We start from the raw sequence: 8,676 nt of genomic DNA, 5'->3' as shown, positions 1-8,676 counted from the left end.
ACTATGGCAGAATCGGATTTAGGGGGGGGGGGGGGGCAGGGGTCCCGCCCTTTTTGAGAAAAAAATGGTTGCTTATATAGGGAATCACTGAAGCGTGACTGGAGCGGGCCCCCTCTTAGGGCCGTCAGTGGAACCCCACTTATGAAAATTTCTGGATCCGCCACTGTATGATTCTTCTATAGATGTCAGTTTTTTTGTTTGTTGTTTGGGTGTCGTTGGGTTTCTATCTCATTGACATACACCTCACATCTCATTGACATACACATACACATCGCATCTCATTTTATTCATACATATAAACTTAATGGTTTCTAATATCATCCGTGTTTACCAAATGATGCACGAGTAAGGAGCGACGTATACCCAGAGGGTTAATTTAACTTGATTGTGGTTCCTGCGGTTTCAGAATATAATGTACAATAATTTACTTGACTGTACTATGACGTAAACGTTTACAATGTTTAAAATGAGAAAAAAAAACCAATGAACAATGAAAATAACTTCTAGTAGATACAATTTTAAATATAGCGTAGCTTTAGGGAAAAGACAGAAAGACGTTCTAATGTGCAAACGAACTGACCATATTAATCATCCTTGACCTTGGCTAGCAATTCAATCAACCAACAAAAATATTTCTAAAATAAAGATGGTGAGCATAAATGGTAAACACATCAGTGGTGCATGGTTCTTTCCTTCAAAGCTCATTGAACCCTAAACCTAACCCTAAACCTAACACTAACACTATTACACTTTTTGGTAAAACATGGTCATACTTATTAGTTAGAATTGGTTCAGTTTTAACTAGCTTTCCTTTATGGTGTAAACTCGTAGATCGGTACCTTGCTGTCTATTTGTTAGCTATGTGTTTGGTGGTATTTTGTTTTTTAAATTCGTGCTTAGAGTCGATCTTTTAAGTCAACTTGAGCTTTTGTCATCAGTAACTCGTTTTTGTAGTTAGTCTTGTAAGGATTTTTTTTGGGTTACAAACAGGTTTAAGGAACCCTACCACAGTATTTGCTGAGCCTGTATATTAAGTGGTTGTCGTTTGTTGCTGTGTGGCGTATTATATTCATGTGTTTTTTGTTATTTAGCTTTCAGCTAATTCCCCCCCCCTGAATTATTTCTAGTTTTGTGATAGCGAGCAAATTTATTGCCTAATATGCAGAATTGATGAGTTTTGCTCATCGTTAAAGGTTTCAGCTCGTAGATTCCTAATAGGTAGCGACACACCCTATCAATAAAGTATTGAAGTACCCCCCCCCCCCCCCCCCCCCCGACCTTGTCAACATTACTGTGATTGTGAATTGTTATGTGTTTCCCGTGTTTGTTAGTGTATTTTATATTTAGTTATATATATATGGACTACTCGTATAGAGCATCATTATCAATACCACAGAGGGGGTAATCTAATACGCCGATTCAAAGTCTTGTGACTGAATTACGTAGCAAGGTAAATGTCACATACAATGTGACGTAGTAGTGTCAAGGATGCTTCTGACGTCAAATCTCAAGTTTAATTTAATTTTTGTATTGTGTGTTACTTTAAATAGAATTTTCTGGACAAATATAGAAACAGAAACCTCTCGTTTGGTCTGGTTTAATGTATGATTTACGAATATAAACAAACAATGAGTCAAAATTAGATAAAACATAGGTCTAAATATACAATAAATTGTAGACGATCTGGTGATTAGATGATGATTTGGATAATCCAAAACCATCACAAGATGTCTTATTCGTGTGGCCCTAAAGCCAAATATTGAGTTAATGTCCTTGGTACATGCAGCTTTTTTACATACACTATATATATGTTTTACGCCAATTATAAGGTCCTATGTAATGGCAAATCAAACACATCAATAGTTAATGAATATATACATACATGATATATACAGGTATACTACAGTGGCGGATCCAGAAATTTTCACAAGACTGAGGGGGGCCACTTCAGTCATGGTTCAGTGATTCCCTTTATAATCTGCCAAATTTTTCCCAAAATTAAATAAATTTGATGACATTTTATATAATTCGGTTTCTTCCTTGGGAAATGGAGATCAAATCAATTATCCCCTGTCGTGTTTTATATTTTATTTACTTCGGTATCTTCCTAGGGGTATAGGGATCGGATCATATCCGCTGTCAGGGTTTTTATTTTTTATTTAACTGGGTATCTTCCTAAGGATATGTGGATCGGATCATATCCCGTCAGGGTTTTATATTTTATTTTATACGCTATCTTCCTAACGTAAGGGATATAGGGATCGGATCATATCTCCTGCATGTCAGGGTTTTATATTTTATTTAATTCGGTATCTTCCTTGGGAAATGGGGATCAGATCATATCCACTGTCAGGGTTTTATATTTTATTTAATTCGGTATCTTCCTATGTGTATTGGGATCGGATCATACCCCCTGTCAGGGTTTTATATTTTATTTAATTCGGTATCTTCCTATGTGAAAACAGTATTGGGATCGAATCATACCCCCTGTCAGGGTTTTATATTTTATTTAATTCGGTATCTTCCTAGGGGTATGGGGCTCGGATCATATCCCGTCAGGGTTTTATATTCTGTGAATCTCGACTATACATTGTAATATGAGGAAGGCGCTACCTTAAATGCCAGCTTTATAATGTCCTATATATTGATTGGTTGTTGGTTGTTTAACGTTCAGTGGCAAATATTTCATGCATGTTCAGAACGAATGTCCAAGGCTACATTTACGTATTGTTTATGTCTAAAATAAAATTATAAGTTCAGATGGAAAATGCTATTTTTCCTCAAAAAAATATTTTGATTCCCAAATTGATGAATAAAAAATCTCGACTATACATTGTATCATACTGTAGCATTGGTGGATCCAGGGGAGGGGGTCCGGGGATTGGAACCCCCCTTTTTTTGACGATCAATGCATTTGAATGGGGACGTGTAGTTTGACATCCGCCCATTTTGTCCTGGGTTAGGACCCCCTTTTTAAAATGGCTGGATCCGCCCCTATGTAGTATGCTGATTTCATCATTATTTACCATTCTGATCCTTTTGTTTTTGTTCACAGGTTATGTAAACGAAATCAGAAGTAAGCAATAAAATTACATGATTAATCGGGATATTTCAATTCAGTATCATCACGATATAATTGCATCATCGTGAGCAGGGCTTCAGCTATTTTCCAAAGTTCTCTTTACCATAAGAGGCAGATATTTTTTTTCTTTATCTTTCTTGTTTTCGTGTGTGTTATATATGAATTGAAACTGAAAAACATGTTCATTTACTGTTAATTATATTTTACGTAAAGAAAGTGAGTAATGTAAACTTCTCAGTGTTATATGTTATCTAAAACAACCGGGTAGTGGAAACTTTTTATTTCCTGTAACCATGGCAATCAGCTTGTTGCGTACTGCTGGATGTGACGTATTTCTGTCAAACTATACAATACAAACACAGTTAATTTCTTAGTGTGTACATGGTGAATTGTCTATGATAATCAGTGAATCAGTTGGTCAATACGAAGTATCAATCCACATCAGCATCAGGTTCATTCGGAACACTTTAGTACTTATGATTACTTATGATATAGATAGATCTATAAAGATAATTCATGACGTAGATCAATATGTCTCGTATACAAAATATTATTCATTGATAAGATTAAGGGGATTCACCTACATTGAATGATGTTAAAATCAGGATATAATTTATTTCGCTTTAATGATTTTGTGTATATTTCTAATAAAAGTACATATACTATATATATAGTATTTATAAACTATGCACTTTGGAGACTCCAGAGACGTACATAGTTAATCATAGTGCATGTATTCATACATTTGCCGAAATCTTTACACGTAGATGACGATAAGTTTGATTTTCTGGGAAAAGGGGGACAGGAGGGTTTGTTTGCGGACGAAACATTCATGGTGTTACCTGTTGCAAGAGCGGGTTACTTATTTCGCGATTATTTGTCTGTACACAGTTTAATTATTTTCATCATTTTTGGGACATACTGTACATTGTATCCTGTATTTCGCAAAGTTATTTTTTCTTAGTTACATGTTGGCCACGCAGTCCAGAATATCTGTTTCCTTCATCGTCCTCTTCCTTTTTGTTTCACCCTCAAGGAATAAAAGTTGTCGCTCCTTATTTCTGCGAGAACACTTCAAGGCTTGATCAGCCTTGTTCATTCCCGCATTATATAATGTGTTATTCCAAAAAGAGACGACTGATAAGAAGAAACTAAAGAAAAAATAAACCAAAATTGGAACGCTCAATTAAAATCTGAAGCTCTTCTTATAAAACCAGTATAAAAGATATGACACACAGGGTAACAGCTCAACAAACATGTTGTACAAAGAAAACGGTCGCATAGGGTAAAATTCAACAAACGTTGTACAAAAAAAACCGGACGCATAGGGTAACAGCTCAACAAACGTTGTACAGAGATTACTGGAACACAGGGTAACAGCTCAACAAAAGTTATACAAAGAAAACGGACGCATAGGGTAACAGCTCAACAAACGTTGTACAAAGATTACGGGCACACAGGGTAACAGCTCAACAAACGTTGTACAAAGATTACGGACACACAGGATATCAGCTCAACAAACGTTGTACAAAGATTACGGGCACACAGGGTAACAGCTCAACAAACGTTGTACAAAGATTACGGGCACACAGGGTAACAGCTCAACAAACGTTGTACAAAGATTACGGACACACAGGATATCAGCTCAACAAACGTTGTACAAAGATTACGGGCACACAGTGTAACAGCTCAACAAACGTTGTACAAAGATTAGGGACGCATAGTGTAACAGCTCAAAAAACGTTGTACAAAGATTACGGACGCATAGTGAAACAGCTCAACAAACGTTGTACAAAGAAAACGGACACACAGGATATCAGCTCAACAAACGGTGTACAAAGATTACGGACGCATAGTGTAACAGCTCAACAAACGTTGTACAAAGATTACGGACGCATAGGATAACAGCTCAACAAACGTTGAACAAAGATTACGGACGCATAGGGTAACAGCTCAACAAACATTGTACAAAGATTACGGACGCATAGGGTAACAGCTCAACAAACGTTGTACAAAGATTATGGGCACAAAGGCCTGAGGGTAACATCTCAATAAACACGTTGTAGAAATATTACCTAAAAAAACAGTTAAAAGATAACGTATATCAGTGGCGGGTCCAGAAATTTTCATAAGTGGAGGCCAACTGACTGCCTGGGGCCCGTTTCAGTCACGCTTTAGTTATTCCCTATATAAGCGACAAAATTTCCTCCCAAAATCCGCCTCTGTATATAGATGTCATTCTTCTCCTGTTTAGAACATTGATTCACACATTCTTGTGTGTTCTTTTTGATACGGTATCCAAGCTTCAAATTATCGACAAAATATTGAAAATTCTATTACTTCTTTTCGCCTTTTTATTCTTTTGGGATTCGAGCGTTACTGATGAGTCTTTTGTAGACGAAACGCGCGTCTGCCGTAAATACTGGTATCTATGTCGAGTGTATTTTCATTCTGATGTCAAAAGGGAGATAAATCTGGTTGATAAAATACTATACATACGGTCGTGACAACTGGGAAATAATTGATATTAATCCAAAGAGAAAATCGTTAACTCTTTGGTATATATATTCAAAGACTTGGAGACGGAAAAGCGCCACTTCACGTTTTACAAATACATACTTGGGGTCTCTTCATTATGTACTAACATAAGCGTTGTAACAGAACTTGGAAGACAGACTCTTTACATATGTTAAAACAGATTTTCATGTATCAATTGGCAGACTAGAGATTTCACCATCAAGCTTGCTTAACAAGGCATTTAAGGAATACATTCATTTGCATAGCATTAACAAAGATCAAAACTCTTGGTTCACAAACAAATAAACATTGATGTGAACACTTGTAAAAACTGGAGCAAACATAAATTTAAGAAATCACTTAATATCTGTCTAAAAACAGCTTCTTATAGACGTGGAAGGAAATAAGGTCTTATGATTTACATGATAAAGGCAAGTTTAGAACATATTTTAAATTCAAATTCTCCTTTGTTAGAGAATTTTTTTTATTCCTTGCACATACTGATTGGAAATTCTCACAAAATTGAGATTGAGTACTAGTAATCATAAATAAAAAAAGAATTGAAATTAGTCTTCATGAACGCAGGGTTAACTCTTCAGGTAAATTGGAATACATTCCAAGATGTGAAAGACTTGTTATTATTGCAATCTTGTGTTTCTTTGTGTAGATCTCTGTCGCGTTGGAGCCAACTCAGCTAGCTGTGTTCCCTTAAAGGATCATTGTTAAAAATGTTGATGTATTCAAATAGAAGTTATTCCAAATGTTGAAAGAAAATTCCTGAATGGAAAGTTAGACATGCATAAAATTTAATTACAGGAATGTACATATTATATACACGAAGCAGTCATAGTATGTTGCCCAATTAAGATTTGATATCAAAAGCAAATTTTATCTGAATTAAATCTATGAACAGTTGGCGCTGATTTATGTCATTTATTTTATAAGTGTCTCCTTCATAAAAGTTTTAACATTAAAACTAAATATAAAAGACACAGCTATTTTTACAAGCTAAGTGTCACAAGTTGGTACAGGTTGGCAGTCACTGTGCACCTCATTTTAACATAAAAAATCTATTGGGGAAAACCAGAGAACTCTCTATATGATAGTACTGCATCTGCCACAGGCTCGGTCGATGCTTCCGGTATAGGCACAGTCGCTTCATTTGCTGTAAAATCAGCCGCCGGCGTACATAGGAATACGCCGCCCTCGCCGGTCTTAACACACCAACAAGCAATCAGCCGCTAATTAAAAGTAAGGCGGGAACACAATTTAAGATATATTGTCGGAATTTGAAAAGTGAATATTGATTTGTTTTTTTTTCATTCAGACCATAAATTATGTGATACAGCAATGGTCCTCTATGACGATAATAAATTGCCATGCCATATTTTATTTTCAAATTTATAAAATTATCTTGGAGAAACGTTTTTATGATGAATAAGGCCTCGAAAATAAAATGATTGCATGTAAAAAAAAATATGTCCTTAATTACTAATATTTTTTGTTGGTTCCGCATCTAAGAAAGCAAAAAGTATAAATTTGAACTTCTGTCGCCATCTTAAAATCAGCCGGTTCCACTCGTGTGAGGTAATGACGTTACTAACGTAAAATGTTATTTTCGCAACGTCAAACTGTGACATATCGGGAAAAGATGCATTTTTCGACTGATTTTTATCATTGAAACTGATTTAATTTGAAAACGAGTTCATGAACCCCTATTTTTCAAAACAGCAATTTGTTTCATTTTGCAGGGAAATTATGTGACCCAAATTTTATAAAACTGTAAATAGAGGATTTTTTTTTTACTTTGATAAACATGCAGCAAAAAATGACGTATTTTCCTCAATTCATGAACATTTGAAAAATATAAGTTATTTGTGAATAAAAATTGCATCATTTTTTAGGATACTTATGAAAAACAGAAATTACCGATTATTTAACAGAAAACAATTTGTGTTTATCTTTTAAAACAAAAAAGTTATGTCTTTCTTTCGAAAAAAGAAATTACGGCCACAAATCTGAATTTTGAGCAAATATACAAAATTTCGACCTCATTTTACTCAAAAAGTAGCACATGGAGGTATATTTTTTTATTACATATTTGATTTAATCAGGTAAAAAATAGCCTGTATGCAAATTTTCGCGAACTTGTAAATATTATTAATTGCTCACTTGGTAAAGTTGAAGATGAGCTTCATTTTTTATTAGAATGCCCTCTTTATGATATTCAAAGGGACGATTTTTTTCAAGACATTTCTAACAATTGTTATAATTTTATAAACTTAAATAAATCTTCTAAATTTTTATGGCTCTTGACCCAAGAAAATGTTACTCTTATGGAAAAACTGGGTTGTTATATTTGTGACGGTTTTGAATTAAGGAGATCAGGCATGAACACTGACATTTAGTCAAGTAAATAATTTGAAAATAAATACATATGCATGTATAATGTAATTTTATTATTCTTTTATTCACAATATATATATGTGGGTTTTAGCTTGATTCTGACCAATGCTTATATTCCAATTATATATGTATATGCCTCTATTATTGCTGTTGTTACTAATTATGTAAATCAATTGTATCTGATTTTATGCCCTTTATGGGCCCTGTAATTTGGGAAATAAAAATATTCTATTCTATTCTATTCTATTATTGTTTTGTGACGTCTAAAATGATGTTTTTATACATGTTTGCCTGTTACTTTCTTGTTTGAAATTGATATGCCCTTATGGGTCCTTTATATCATCGTAGTTTTCGCTAGGAACAGATGTTCCTGGTTTCTGTTAACGCATTGTTCAAACGAGTAATTTATTATGGTTTGCAATTAAATATTGAATACAAATATTGTCTTCTGCTTCAACTAAATGTTTGTCACACAGTGACCTAAGGCTTATATTTATGCAGATCAAAAGGGGGGGGGGGTGGAATGGTAGCAACAATAAAAGATCATACAACATAAATGGGCGTTTTTCAATTAAAAAATGTGTTTGATCTTTACAAGTAATTTTTTTTGTGCAGTCAATACATTGAATTATATTTAACATTTTTTAAGCAAAGAACATACTAACATATAC

The sequence above is a fragment of the Mytilus trossulus genome, chromosome 6 (genome assembly GCF_036588685.1).
Source record: "Mytilus trossulus isolate FHL-02 chromosome 6, PNRI_Mtr1.1.1.hap1, whole genome shotgun sequence".
Classification (NCBI taxonomy): Eukaryota; Metazoa; Mollusca; class Bivalvia; order Mytilida; family Mytilidae; genus Mytilus; species Mytilus trossulus.
Note: the sequence above shows the minus strand (reverse complement) of the source record.